Below are 16182 nucleotides of genomic sequence, written 5' to 3' on the forward strand. Positions count from 1 at the left end.
AGGAAAGGTGCTATATAAAACGGAATGCAAGTAAATAGGTAAAAAAGATCACGAAGGAGTTAGTGAGGATTTTTTAAAACTTCTTCATTTCAAAATAAAAAAAAATTAATTTTTCTAATAAAGTCATATATTTTTAGCAAACAGAGATAAAAGTATTGCTTTGAAGACTGTGACAAAGGAAGGTTGTATGACAAAGGCGAGGAATCTTCGTTCTCACGTTGCAAATAATGAGTTGAATATATCTTTCTAAAAGAGCATCAAGAAGCGAATGCAGTACAGGCTTTGTAGAAGCCAAAGGAATAAGAATCTCGTTAAATATGTGGGTTCCGATGGATTTTGTATTTATGATGAATAAGACTGAAAAAATAAAAGAAAAAGGAAATGTATAATTCGGGTATTTACAAACTTAGGAATAACAGAAATTGTTAAAGGCTTGAAAGATTACGTTGAAGTTAATTTCTAGCAGGAGAAACAAAATCCGCATCGTATGTCTTCTTTACACATACAGCTCATGTTCCATATAAGAATTTCCCCCCCCCCGCCCCCCACCCTTCCAAAAGCAAATACATTGGGCTGAGAATGATAAAGAGAGATACGATGCCACACAGGGGGAACTGCCATCAATCCACCTCACGCGTTGCACTGTAAGCATCACAAAAATTCTCTGCAGTATCCCTTCGGCCCCTATCGGTAACCCCTTTCATCGGTTTTACTCTACCTCCGTTCATATTCTCTTAATTCCATCTTGCTTTTCACCCTCTCCTAACAATTATTTCATATGTGACTGCGAGGTTTTCCTCCTTTACGCCTTCAAAACCTCTTTTACCCTCAATTTCTCTTCCAGGGCTGAATGACATCATAGGTCCCAACCCTTGGCCTTTGGCCTAAATTTTAAATTCCAATTCTAATTCCAGTAGACTGCATATGAAGACTAATCAATTAATACCTGATAATAGCATATTTGGGTCAATCAGGACCTCACCCAGTAAAGTTGGCAAAACATTTCGTAATAGAGCGACCGGAAGAAAAACATTTTGTAATAGAGCGACCGGAAGAAAAAAAGTAAGACCACCATTTGTTTACCTTTTTTCACCGGCTTTGAGTCCATCTAATCAATACTGAAAATTATACAAGTGTAATCGTTTCCTACAATAACAGTTTAAAAACTAAGACAAATATAAAAATTTTGATTCGTGTTATTTAGGCCAGTCGAGAAAGGATGTGGATATAACACCAAATCAATGTAACTTTTACGTAATAATGTGTTAGCCAAAAGGTAGCAGGTGATTTTATACACATGCACACAGACAGACAAACACATACACATATATATACACTGTATGTATGTATATATATATATATATATATATATATATATATATATATATATATATATATATATATATATATATATATATATATATATATATATATATATATATATATATATATATATATATATATATATATATATATATATATATATATATATATATATATATATATATATATATATATATGTATATATATATATATATATATATATATATGTATATGTATATATATATATATATATATATATATATGTATATGTATGTATATATATATATATATATATATGTATATATATATATATATATATATATATATATATATATATATATATATATATATATATATATATATATAATGTCAGTTACAGCCACGTGACTGTAACTTTCTTCGTATAATACCTGACATTTAATTTTATGAATTCCTATTTTTTTCAGTCTTCAAACTTAATTTTTCTACTTTCTTACTCAGTAATTGCTTCTACAAGCATTCTCTAACTTTCACTAACCCAAGTCACTATTGCATCATTAAGTTTTGCCTTCTTCTACCTTTCACATTCACCAAATCTTTAAAATACTACATCAGCCCCGAGCTCCGCTGTCTTTAGACATCACGTCTTCATTTACATATTTCATTCTATGATACATTTGCTCAGAAACCTTTCTGCATATATTTCCATTCGCGAAAAATTGTTTATTTTCCTAATGTTGTTGCTCACACATTTCATCACTTTTTAAACTGCATGCCTTCTTTTTCTTCATCATCTTCCTTTTGAACTTCTTGTCAATACTCTTGCGTTCCTTAGCCTAATGTAGCTCTTATATTGCAAGTACACCTTAAATAATTTGTTTACCTTTTACAGAGCATCTCATTCCCTCATTCCGGCACTCGCTTTTTTCTGCCTTGCAACCTTCCTTAACTCCATATACAGTCATTATTACAATCCCGTGATGAAATTTAATACATTCTTCATATTATGCCCTCCCAATATACCTGTCTTTAACCCTGGCCTTCATTGTATCTCCTTATATGCCCTTCCCATTTCCTACGAATCAAAATCATGTTTTGCTTCCTTTACATATATATATATATATATATATATATATATATATATATATATATATATATATATATATATATATATATATATATATATATATGTGTGTGTGTGTGTGTGTGTGTGTGTATGTGTATAAAATATGTCAGTGTGTATGTTTTTGTATGCATACCAGAGGGGTAGTAAAATCAAATCACGCCTTCACAAATTTATGCGCTTGACCAACGTATCAGGAATTCCATTGCCATCATCCTGATGATGATGAGAAATGAATTCCTTAAATGCCGGAGGATCAAATTAAATGAAATTTAACCTAACACCAAGTTTTTATTAGCCATCTTGTTTTGTTTGAAGACCCTAATTTCTAAAAGCAACAATGCCATGCACTGATATGAATTTGGTTGATACTGGTAACCATTCATTGCTAAGTCCACCTGCGGGTGGCATAATTGAATGTGAGCTCAAGTCCTTTAGCACTATGCTTTCATGAGCAAAAGATTTTATTTTGCTGTAAATAAAATCCAGCGGAATATTTTACCCCTGGCCTCACCTCACCTCCTCTGAACAAATCCTGGTCTTATAACGAAGGCCTTTGAAGTTTTAATATTGTTTATGTAAAGTTCATCAATATTATGTGATACATGGTATTTTCAGCTTGATACACTCTATCACGAATGTGGCAGCTATTATTAGGATGCAACCAATGTTTTCAAAATATAAGTTTTTACTTTCTGACGTCATTGTGCATCGTCAAATATAAAACGTGTTTGTCAAATTCTTTTCATGTTAATTTCTATATTTATTGAGGCCTGTTGATTGCGATAAAGGCGATTTTCATTGTTATTGTTCAAGTTAGTCTGTGGTAACAGTAGGCGATGAATCGTGAACCTTTTACCGGAAAATGTCTAAAGGTTTAAGGCTTTAGTGAATTGCCCTTTGAGGTAGAAGATCGGTTAGCAAAGGGTTGCTGATAGCTTGTGACAGTTCTTCTGTGGCTGCGTATTTTATGAGTGGGAGGATTTAAGCAGCTGTTTTGTCGATGTTCTGAGCTATTAATGCTTCAGTTCCCTTATCTGGTATTTTTTCCCAATTCTGGATACAGATATACAGTGGCACCTCTTGTTGGCACCACTAAGTGGCTCACATGTTTTTCATGCTTTTTATAGTATGTTTGCATATGGGTGACAGTGGCATGCGTCTGCTGCTTGGAGACGTGTGATGTCCATGTGTATGTGTATGTATACGTATATTTTGACAATAACCCCCCTCCCTGGGGATTCAACTCATCGATCACTGAAGTAGCAGGTGGATTCTTTTTTTACAGATGCCGAGAGAAAAAAAAGTATGTATTCAAGTGTATATGAAGCAAATGATATATAAGTGTAAGCTTTACTTAGAGGAGAGGGGCAAGTAAGTGGCTGTAAAGGTAACAAAACATATGATTTTGATTAGTAGGAAATGAAAAGGGCATATAAGAAGATCAAAGGCAGGCCAGGGTTAAAGACAAGTATAATATGAAGAGTGTATTAAATTCCATCAGGGCATTATAATAATGATTGCATGTGAAGTTAAGGAAGGTTGCAAAGCAGAAAAAAAGCGATTTGTGGAATGAGGGAATGAGACGCTCTGTAAAAGATAAACAAATTATTTTAGGTGTACTTGCAATATAAGAGCGAGATTAGGCAAATGAACGCAAGAGAACTGACAAGAAGTTGTATGTAAATTCTCTAGGGAATTGTTTAAGCAGATAAAAAAAAAAAGTCAAAGAATATTCACACAAGCCATGAATGAAATGAAAACCCATAAAAACATGTGACAACCGATAACTCTAAGCAAAAGCGATGATGTCGGAAACCTGAAATTCATTTGGGTGATGAAAGTACACACAGAGAAACAGATAAAAAGGACTTAAGACTTTAAATTGCAATAAAAAATTAATAAAATAAAATAAAAACATGTGACAACAACTGATAACTTTAAGCAAAAGCGATGATGTCGGAAACCTGAAATTCATTTGGGTGATGAAAGTACACACAGAGAAACAGATAAATAGGACTTAGACTTTAAATTGCAATAAAAAAATGATAAAAGAAAATACAAAATGGAAAATTATAAAAGTGACTTTGGTTTTAAAAAAAAGTGTTATGTGGTGTCGTCGAACCATAATAAAAACGTAAACAATAAAATTTTCCGGGAAAAACTATTTTTAACCCTCCTAGTTCTGTTTCATACAATCTAAGAAATACCCAGGTGATCTTAACTCCCTGGCTGGTATAATTTCTGATGCGAAAATAAAAAATAATACAGATTTAATATATTAACTAATTTCTTAAAGAACAAAAAATTTCCTGATGGGCTTCGATGTACAGTAGTATCATTATTCTCTAAAGTAAGTAAAAATTTCTGTAAGATACCTTACGCAGTCCACATCTGGGTATAAAACTTTCTACGCACAAATACGTATATGTCACTCTGAATTCCCCAAAAATACTGATGGCCATGAGGAATCCTCTATCGTCATTTTCAAGCAATTAAAAACGGAATTGTAAAAAATTAAATTATTAAGCAAATATGTTCCTTTTTTCGTAAGCATAAAGCAGCTGAAAGGAATAATTCGCAATATCCCTAGTTGCGAGGTGTAAGAGTAGAGGAAAAAGATATACCTTGTACAGAGGTCACTGTCTTGTCATGAAATGGTGTGGACAGAGTCACTACAACTTCTGATATTATTTCACAGGTACAGAGTGTGGAGTATCTTCAAACAGTGGACAGAAACTACCACCATTAGAGAACTTGTCAAGTAACATTTGGTCCTACAGTTGCATCTTCTGAAAAAAAAAATGCAATTATAATTTTACCATTCCGTCGTCACCAAGGATTGCTGCTACTACTACTACTACTACTACCAATAACAACAACAACAACCATAATAATAATAATAATAATAATAATAATAATAATAATAATAATAATAATAATAATAATAATACTCAGAGGTTAGTACAATTCTCATGATGGATATAATAGAGAAAGAGCAAGACCACTATTGCTAAACGTAGCTGAAAGATCGTTTTTCAGAACATTTCTTTTCACAAGTAAGGTACCCTGAAGAAAAAGGTCAGTTACATTTGCATGTGATATTGTCGGTCTTGTAAGGTAACATACTTATTCTTGGGATGTCCGTCATCAACTTATCGTACCATACAGACTGTTGTTATAATACCCAGAAATGAAATAAAATATAAGAGAATACACACATATGTCCTCTTTTCATTTTTGCTGCATTATGGATAAACATAACAAAAAGTATCAGTGTAGTTTCTTTCAGATCAATAGAAATTACTAAAATACCTTCGACAAAATCATCATTGAGTGTTTTGATACTCTGCCTACAGAAATATAGAAAGATATAAATTATTGCATCTTTAATTTGTCCTACAACCAGATTTAATTTCCCTCATCAGTCCAAGAACCCTAACATGAATTCTCTTAAATATATTCTGTTTGTCTTATTTCCCTGAAGTACTATAATACAAAAAGGCTGCCAATTACACAAAAGATCTTTTTCAACAGGTTTCTGAACTTGAAAATTTATACATTTTTTTTACTTCAGTATAGTACCCATGGGCAATGCAGCACTGTAAAGAGGACATGAGACCATGAAAAGCTTTCGCTGTACGAATTGTATAAGGACTGCGATAAAACCTTAACTTGCTTATATACTTCCCAAGTAATGTTCAAAGTTAAACTCTTTGTATCTCCATCTGAGATTATGTTAGGAAGAAGAATCTGGACAAATCTTACTATGGTAAACAACACAATTTTCAAAACATGGCGAAAACGGAAAGGACATAAAAACTTTCAGAAGGGCCTTCGAGGCCACTTCTCTGATTTTCTCGTGAGAGAAGTTCCGAGGAACCCTCTTTTTCACTGACATTAACTTGACCCATGGCCCGCGAAGATACTAAATGAGAATCCAAACAACGCCCACTGTCCCTGTCGTCATCTTGAACAAGATGACTGAAATCTGCAAAAGGAAAATCAGAGATACCCACTTCAAGATGGCATTCTCACATCATCACTCATCTGAAAGAGCACCACAGAAAGAAACTGCCAGGTCAGCCTAATTAATTCTCAATTTTGGCATCTCGAGCAGAGAATTCAAAAGGTAAATCAGACTGACCATGAAAAAATTATATGGAAAAGAAGAAGAGCCAGTAGAACTATCATAAAAGAGCAGAGTGCACCAACAAATGGAAACACATTAAAGAAAAATATCGCTGCAACGTCTATGGACGAGAAGGTTGTTTAGATCATATACTACTAGAATCACCAGAAAGCCCCCTTCCTTATCGGGAATGATCAAACCTCTCCACTGGATACCACACAGACACGATGTCCTTGCTCTTACACTAGTATGAAAACCACCCACTTTTCAAATGGTTATCTTACATCCTACAGAAAGATGCGAGTTATAATTATTGCAGGGGAGCTACAAGTTACTACAGCCAGTCAAGACTATATACTTGTTCCAGTATCTTCAGACTGCATCTGATGATGTCTCTACGTATCCAACAACGTCATCCTTTGATAAATACTAATAAAGGAATATACTCAGCTTCATCATTCAGGTACTGGAGTCACTTATTCCACCAAGAATCTGCGGTGTCGCCTCATATGCCAGATGCCAACCTTATGACGAAAATAGACCTAGTAAAATAGAAAAAAAAACTCCATCCACACAGGTAGAGGCTGAGTGCAGCCTCGGATACCTTCTACATCCGCACTACACCATACGAGACAGAGAGGGTATGGTCGACCCAGCAGAAGAGAGTAATAACTGGTATCATATCTCCTTTTTTTCTTTTCTGGCCACAACTTTTGCCTGAAGACTTGACAGAAACCATGCACAACCTTCCTGAGTGTGTGCGAAATTAAGTAAGGGCATCACCTACTAGAATTATCAGCTTGGAAAGGTAAATTCAATTTAAAACCAAAATGTTGTTATGAACAGTGGTTTTATAATATTACTCTGAAATGTCACCATCAGACAAGAAAATTATTAGACAGTTATGAAAGATCATTTAAAAACTTGAATAATGCTTAAATTTATAAACAAATGTGCTGGCACCGAGAATTAGTTACATTCGCTCTTTAATTGCTAAATAAATAATGGATTTCCTACATATTCAAATAACTCATATTTCATCAACCCAGAAGCATTTCCAGATCTACTGTGACCACTGATACCAGCACTGACGGTTCACTTCATCTACACTTACACTTGCTTCCTAGAATAAATGATCATTTTTCCCTTACGCCTTGCCATTCGTTCATTCCAGGACCTGTTGGTTCTCCTTCTCGAATTCTATACAAAATCTATGAATAACAAGAGGCAAGATCTCAAAATTAGCTGTAATAAGGCTTACGTCGCATTTTCTTAAAATAACCGCATTTATCAAAGCTTCCTCTTCGATACTTTGACGTAACGATCACTTCATAATGTTCATACTAGAATTACCTTAAAATTGCCGATCTTACTTAAAGATATTTTTACATATTTGAAAATTTACTTTATACTTTTCAAAAGTCCGTTTTATAATGATACTCCCTGTTTTATACTTGTCCTGCTGTTTAATCGAAAGGGACTGCTTTCCTGTGGTTTTAATTAGACTGACAGACAAAAGTAATAGATTTTTGCCAGAGTAGGTTACCTGCACAGGATCTAAAAGCAATAATTAAAACTTCTATCAATATACATGAGGTGTGACAAGGGCCCCGAAATTAATTTTTGTATTTGAGAAGCGACGTGTTTTACCCTGCAGTAAGTTTTCCCCTGCGGCTAACAAAATAGATATCCAATTTGGCACGGCGCCAAAAGAAAAAAAAAAATAACTTTAGTTTTCTGGATCACTGGATTGGCATTAATTTCCCAAGAGAAATTGACTGAACGAAATCCATCGATTACGAGAAAATTATCCTCCCTCCCAACACCACAGTAATAATCGATAAATAAACAAAATCATTGATCCGACCTTTCGATATTTCTTGGTCATGGAAAATAGCGTATCTTCCCATAATATGCAAAAAAGAGTAAATAATATTGTTAAAAAAAGAATTATTTTGGTCCTCTAGATTTTTATAGCTATTTTCACCACTACGCAACAACCAATCGATGTTTCGTCAATAAATGAAAATATCCTTTATTTGCTCTTATGTGTACGAATGGTTTCTGAACACGAATGTCTTTCAGGGAACTGACTTTACTGTGAATCAAATAGATAATTTTAACGAATACCATTTGTGCAACTAATTGAAGTGTAATCTAGAATTAGGTATTATAATCTGAATCCTACATGCATGCCTGTTGTAATTATTTATTTTGAATCCTTAAAAGTTTATTTCCTTGCCTCCTAAATGCAAAAATAACGAATATTGGCTTCTGTCAACAGGTTGTTGAGTTTATAAGATATCATTTTAAACAGATTTTAATGTGATAACATCCATGAAAAGCCTATTAATCCCAATACATTATCAATTATATTCAGTTGGACTTTACTGAAAGGCATAAAGTGACAAAACATTCATTGGCCACACTGAATGGTATTTGGAAATCAAATAGACATAAATTGCACATAAAAGCATGATTGCGCTTAATTCTAATATGATCTGTATTGCTGCTGTGTTGACATGAAACGTGATATGACGACAAGTTAATTTAAAAGATGTCTACAATGTTTAAGAATATCAGGAGTTATGTGGCTGGATACTTGGAGGTGATACCATTAGGAAATCACAAAAGTTCCGTTTTACGAAGGGAAGAAGATGCCCTGGACACATTCTTTGCACAACTCCTGCGAGAACTGCAATGGTTAGTATCATCTGAGGTCCGGTAGGAACCACAGACCAATTTGGATGAAACAGGAGGCTGCAGAACTGTGGAGGTGGAGCTTTGTGAAAGATTAACCATATAATTTCCGACTCTATTTTGTAGGAGATTCACAGCAAATATTAATTAATATTTTTTTGAAGGACGCTCACTTCCCCTAGATCATTCGTTCAGATTATTTTCGTTTTTTTTACAACTCAACTTATTGAGAACTGGAAATTTTTTTGTCTTTATTCAAGGACTTTTCGTTTGTAAATTCCTCTGCGTTACGAACTGCGTTTACTCTGTCAACTAAGATGATGTTTGCTCTAGTTTTCACTGGGCTCAGTTTATGGAAAAAACTAAATATGAAAAAAAAGAACAAGCTATATTATGGTGTTTTCCATGCGAACTCAGTTTCTGAGATTTGATTGTAAAATCAGTTGGATTTTAGAGATTATGTCCTACTTAAAGTACCAAAATGTGAAAGATTATCCATATTCTGAACGAGATTCTGCTTGTAGATAATATCCAAAATACATTTTGTTTCTTTTAGGCAATTAATCAGACATTTCCATTGGACTTTTGATGCCCCAAAATCATTTGCCTTGCAATATACAGGAAAAATTTATGGCAGTCACAGTGTTCCTCTGCTTCTATTTATATATAGTATATATATATATATATATATATATATATATATATATATATATATATATATATATATATATATATATTATTTGCATGTGCATTTGTATGTTTCTCAGTATACTGGCATTTACTAACATCCTCGTTTCCATTATGTTTGAGCATAAATTCATATGTGAGGTTTTATATGTACTTATCACGGGTGGATAATGTAGAATAAATAAATGTACTGTTTTTTCTTATTCATTTCCCATTTTCATGATATACTTTAAAATCGTTTTATGTCAGAAAACTAATTCACTCAATTATTATTTGACGATAGCCCATTCATCACTTACATATATGTTAACTGAAACTGATGGGATTTTAGAAAGCATCTTATTAATGCAAATAAAAATTATCATCAGTTGGGAACCACGTATTAAAATACAGTGCCATGCTGTTATGGTTATAAAATAAAATGTTTAATCACATGATCTGCCGATTTAGGTCATTATAATTTATATGGACATAACGGAAAACAGGAAGCTAGTAATTTGTGTCATTCAGGGTTAATTAATATCCTCGGATTAATATTATAACAACCAAAATGATTTTATGTGACCACCAGTAATTTATTACCATTCGAATAGAAACTAATTTCACGGAAATGATTTCAAAATGATATTAGGCACACACCTTTGTGAATTTTTACCTATTTTCCACACACACACACACACACATTGTATATATTTTATATATATATATATATATATATATATATATAAATATCCATCTATCTATCTATTATGTCTATCTATATCTATCTATCTATATATATATATATATATATATATATATATATATATATATATATATATATATATATATATATATATATATATAATGTATATATGTATGTATGTATGCATATAAGCGAAATTTTATCTATTTCTATCTAACTATATCTACATATATATATACATACTTTAAATATTGGCGTTGTTACATATTGGAATTTAAATGATAAACAATAATGACAGTATGAATAATACTCCAACATATGTTTAGTTCAGATTTGGTTGGAATGCTACTGTAATCACAAATAATATTAACCTTTGGAAAGACTGATGGTGAGGACGAACGGATTAAAAAAACCAAAGTTGATGATAAGTGACTCAGATATCAAAATTAACCACAACACTGTGGATTCATTTTGACAGCTAACATTTCATATAAACTAAAACTAAAAGTAAAGCTTTTTCAGTTTCCATTATAAGATTATTGCCCTTTTCTCACTTTCTAACTGAATAATATTCGAACAACATTCATAAAAACAATAAATCACAATGGATTTACGCATCAAATACACATTTAATCTGTATATTTCTTGAATTTCCATTTTACTGAAGAGCAACTAAGGAAATACGCGTGTACATAGTTTTCGTGGCCATTTTCCAAAATCCAACAACCCTACGATAATTAAGGGCAACTTTCTAATTCAACAAATAATGAAATACTTATTGCTGGTTCTAAACACCGAAAGGTTCCCATTACTCTCTCTCTCTCTCTCTCTCTCTCTCTCTCTCTCTCTCTCTCTCTCTCTCTCTCTCTCTCTCTCTATATATATATATATATATATATATATATATATATATATATATATATATATATATATATATATATATATATATATATATATATATATATATATATATATATATATATATATATCCCAGCGTTCGAGTCTCCGGCTGGCCAATGAAGAATTAGAGGAATTTATTTCTGGTGATAGAAATTCATTTCTCGTCATAATGTGGTTCGGATTCCACAATAAGCTGTAGGTCCCGTTACTAGGTAACCAGTTGGTTCTTAGCCACGTAAAATAAGTCTAATCCTTCGGGCCAGCCCTAAGAGAGCTGTTACCGCTCAGTGGTCTGGTTAAACTAATATATATATATATATATATATATATATATATATATATATATATATATATATATATATATATATATATATATATATATATATATACATATATATATATATATATATATATATACATATACATATAACTGTATATATATATATACCCGATAACTGATAAACCGGAAATCAAAATAAATTTCACTTATGTCATAAATTAGCCAACTTAATGGGACGATTAAATCAACAAACAATAGGAAATATATATTATTAAAACCGTCCTTCCCTCTGTTAAGAAATAGAGGACAATGCATTCTAACAGAAAAAAAAATTATTCTGCTTGATCAGTTTTCGCTTTTGTTCACATCTTATAAACCAAACATATTGAATCTTTAGGATTCTGTGATTGGGCATTGTATAGATACTGCTTCCCGAAAAAGGAATGTCCTGTATATAATTAATATTTCATTATTGATAGCATTTTAATGTAATGGATTCCATATCTTGGAAACCTTACCATGGCACATACATAAAGGACCTCTTAACACAGTAGCGCGGGAACGCTGTTATTGGGTAATTCCTAATAAGCTCATGCATATACAACCAAAATCACCTTCAGGAATTTAACAAAACCACTTTTCCCATATAGCAATAGCTCTCCAACGATACTTGATTACTATTGCTGAAAGGTAAGTCCTACAGCCTTTCAAAATATTCAAAATCATTCATCTTTTATAACTCCTTGTGTTCCTACTCTATAAATGGCCATTAGGTATGTCACAGCTGTGCCGATAGCGAAGCATTTATATTCATTAAGTACAAAAGGGTTATTCTGGCATTGCCAAGCAATTCTTTGAGTTATTTCATAATTAACGATTAAGCTACGAGAATTTCCGTTTAAGAATAAAGGAAAAAACAGGATTTCTAAGTTGAGTTAATAGAGAAAATCCTTCAGTGCATCGGAAGGAGTTGCTCGCCATAATCTCCATCATTAGCAACCTCTCGAAATGTCCTCTCTGGGTTGGGACTGAAATGATGTTGCAGTTTAGAAAACTTATTATTGTTTTACTTTACTGTGATCATTGTGATTAGTGTTTTCTGAAGTGAGATGCTTAAATGAAATACGACAAACATGCCTTGGTAAATTAGTTCACCTGCGAGCGACTTTGGATCAAGCTATTTGATAAAGTTATTTAATATTTTTTTACTGTTTCGAGATAATTGATTACTATGACGTTGTCAACGTAATGGTAAAAGAAATTCATTGGTCCTATAATGGACATTAAAAATTATGGAATATTATCAAATGAAATACTAATGAAAAACCATCAATTTATACTGGGAACCTAGTGTAACGTTATCAGCTGTCTTAACAAGTATTATGATATAGTCTAAAACAACTGGGAATAAAGCAGCCAGTCTTAACGTATTAATATGGCACACTCCTCTGAATCACTACAAAAATGTTTACAAGTGCAAGTTCCATAGCAATCATGTGTGGTAACCTTCTTTGGCAGAATTAGAGTAATATGCTTTTATATTACAAACCCAGAGAATTAAGTGCAAAGAGAAATATTACCATACTGTTTTGTAAAAAGTTATAATTCTAGTTGATGTTCGTTTCAACTTATAGAACGTAATTCACTCCGTGGAACAAAGAAGCAATTATTCTGAATTATTAATGTCTTATGGCACTCTCTGAATCACCAAGTGCGATATTAATAAATGATCATATTGAACAAAAACATATGGATAAATACTAAATCGTAGCAGAAGAATACAGAATTAGGCCAAAGGCCAAGAACTGGGACCTATGAGATCATTCAGCGCTGAAACGGAAATTGACAGTGAAAAGGTTTGGAAGGTGTAATAGGAGGAAATCTCACAGTTGCACATGAATCAATTGTTAGGAGAGGGTGGAAAGTAAGAGGGAAGAAAGAAAATATCAACGGAGGTACAGTAAAAGGAATAAAAGAGGTTGCAGCTAGGGGCCGAAGGGACGCTGCAAAGTAACTTGAGTAATCGTAGTAAAAATCATTCTCTTAGTGCCTATACTGTCTTAGTCTTTTGTAATTATATTATGTTGTATTATCTAAAGCATTATACATAAAAGTATTAATACCGTACTACGAGATACTATATGTAACGGATGGCAAAATGAGTATATATTGTGCTTGTTGTTACATACTCTGAAAAGGTGCAACAAAACGTAAAACATACTGTAAATATTAATCTTGTTACATATCGGAATCTAAATAATTAGCAATGACTATATTATTAATATTACAACATATATTCAGTTCAAATTTGGATGAAAACCTAACTGTGATCACAAATATTAAAAGATTTAAAGAAAAAATTAAACTTGATTATAACTGATTCAGATATTAAAATTTACTTTAAACATCGAGGATTGATTTTCATAGCTGTCACTTCAGATAACACCAAACTCAATAACAAAACCATTTCAGTGTCCATTAGAAGACTATTGCCCATTTCTCACTTCTTGCTGCAAAAAAAGGCATCGTTCAGTCATATACTCTAACGACTTTCCTAAAAAAAATAAATCACAATAGATTTATACATTACGTATGCAATCACTTAATATCTGTATATGTCTCGGGTTCCCCTTTTTCCGAAGAGCAATTAAGTATGTATTTATTTTCTTGACCATTTTCCAAATACCAATAAACCCTATGATATTTCAGGGCTACTTCCTAAATTTATAATCAATGAAGTACTTATTGTCGTTTCTAAATACCTGAAATACCAATACCAATCTCTCTCTCTCTCTCTCTCTATATATATATATATATATATATATATATATATATATATATATATATATATATATATATATATATATATATATATATATATATATATATATATATGTATATACTGTATATATATATATATATATATATATATATATATATATATATATATATATATATATATATATATATATATATATATACTACTGTACAATCGAATAACTAGGCGATAACTGGAAATCGAAATAAGTTTCACTTGACATGTGATAAATTGGTCAACTTACGGATGATTACATCAACAACCAATATTTGATTAATACTACTATAACTGTCCTTCCCTCTGTTAACAAACAAAAGAATATGTGTTCTAACAGAAACAAATAACTTTGCTCGTTTAGCTTTCGCTTCTACTCATATCTTATAAACCAAAGATACCCAGTCTTTAGGTTTGATTGGAGGTTGTATAGATACCTACTTTCCAAAAAAGGACCTTCCACTATATAATTTATATTTCATTCGTGATAACATTTTAATGAAGAGGATTCCATGTCTTAGAAACTTTACCATGTCACACAACTATAAGAACTCATAACACTGTAGCACGGGACAATATCTGCAATATTTTTAACCCTCATAACAAATCTTATAACATTCCAAGTAATACTTATAACCTTGCCTAATTTTCATGATAAGCCCATGGCATTTAATAAGAGTTCCTGCTGTGAATTTTTATTTTTAAATTTAGTTCTTCAAAAACAGTAATTAATGTACTCTTTTGTGAACATTTTATTTATTCTCTATTGTAATTATTTTTTAATAGCCACCTATCATAACAAAATCTGCTCTCAACAAAGGCATCTATTTCCTCTTTCGTATAACGTTTCTTTTTACTAACCCAAATAGCATAAAAATACCCTACAATTAATACAGTGGCACTACCATAATCCTTTTTTGTCTTATAATTGAAACTGAACATTAATGCATTTAAAAAATTGTCTCTGTTTATGTTGCACGTATGGAATAGCACACTTTTGAAATGCATCGATGTTGTTTTTATGTCACTACAAAAATATAAAGTATGCAATATGTATTCAACATCTTCGCTATTACCACATTCATCACTGTTTCTGATATTTAAAATTTTCAACCGATTGTTGGTCGCCAAGGTTCCATGAGTATATTTAAAAGCAAACTCTATTTCCACGATGCAAATGAAAGGTTTGTTTATGCTCTCCCATACCATTTTCCAGTCCAGAAGTGTATAACTATCTTAAATTTTTGGTACATTTTCTGGCCTTATAAAATCATATCAGTCTTACTGCTGAAATTAGGAAACTTTTCATAACGACAAACTTTTCTGATTACATCAATTGCTACTGAATAAAATGTTGACACAAATGAAACCTCATTTATTTCCTTCAAATCCAACAAAAAGCTAATTCTCGTCTTGCAATAGAAATTGCTTAAACCAATATCCTTTCTAATGTCATTCAGAGCTGTCGAACTGAAAATCGCTGGTGATTTAAAGTCAACATTTATTATTCCCAATCCACCTTCTTCTTTCAACAAACAAAGAGTATCTCTGCTGACAGGGT

At 31.9% G+C, this 16182-nt stretch overlaps 1 long non-coding RNA gene across 2 annotated transcripts in view; it reads right to left on the bottom strand.

Annotated features, from left to right (window-relative positions):
• Window positions 1–16182, bottom strand: part of LOC136843214 (uncharacterized) — a 155837-nt gene that overhangs the window by 103198 nt on the left and 36457 nt on the right. Inside the window, exon 6 of one of the 2 annotated variants that reach the window (XR_010854481.1) lies at window positions 5053–5217. This is a non-coding gene — a long non-coding RNA (uncharacterized lncRNA). Of the gene's footprint in view, window positions 1–3757; window positions 5218–16182 lie in introns of those variants that run through there. The other variant, XR_010854482.1, reaches the window with a different exon arrangement.

This window comes from Macrobrachium rosenbergii, chromosome 11 (genome assembly GCF_040412425.1).
Source record: "Macrobrachium rosenbergii isolate ZJJX-2024 chromosome 11, ASM4041242v1, whole genome shotgun sequence".
NCBI classification, from domain to species: domain Eukaryota; kingdom Metazoa; phylum Arthropoda; class Malacostraca; order Decapoda; family Palaemonidae; genus Macrobrachium; species Macrobrachium rosenbergii.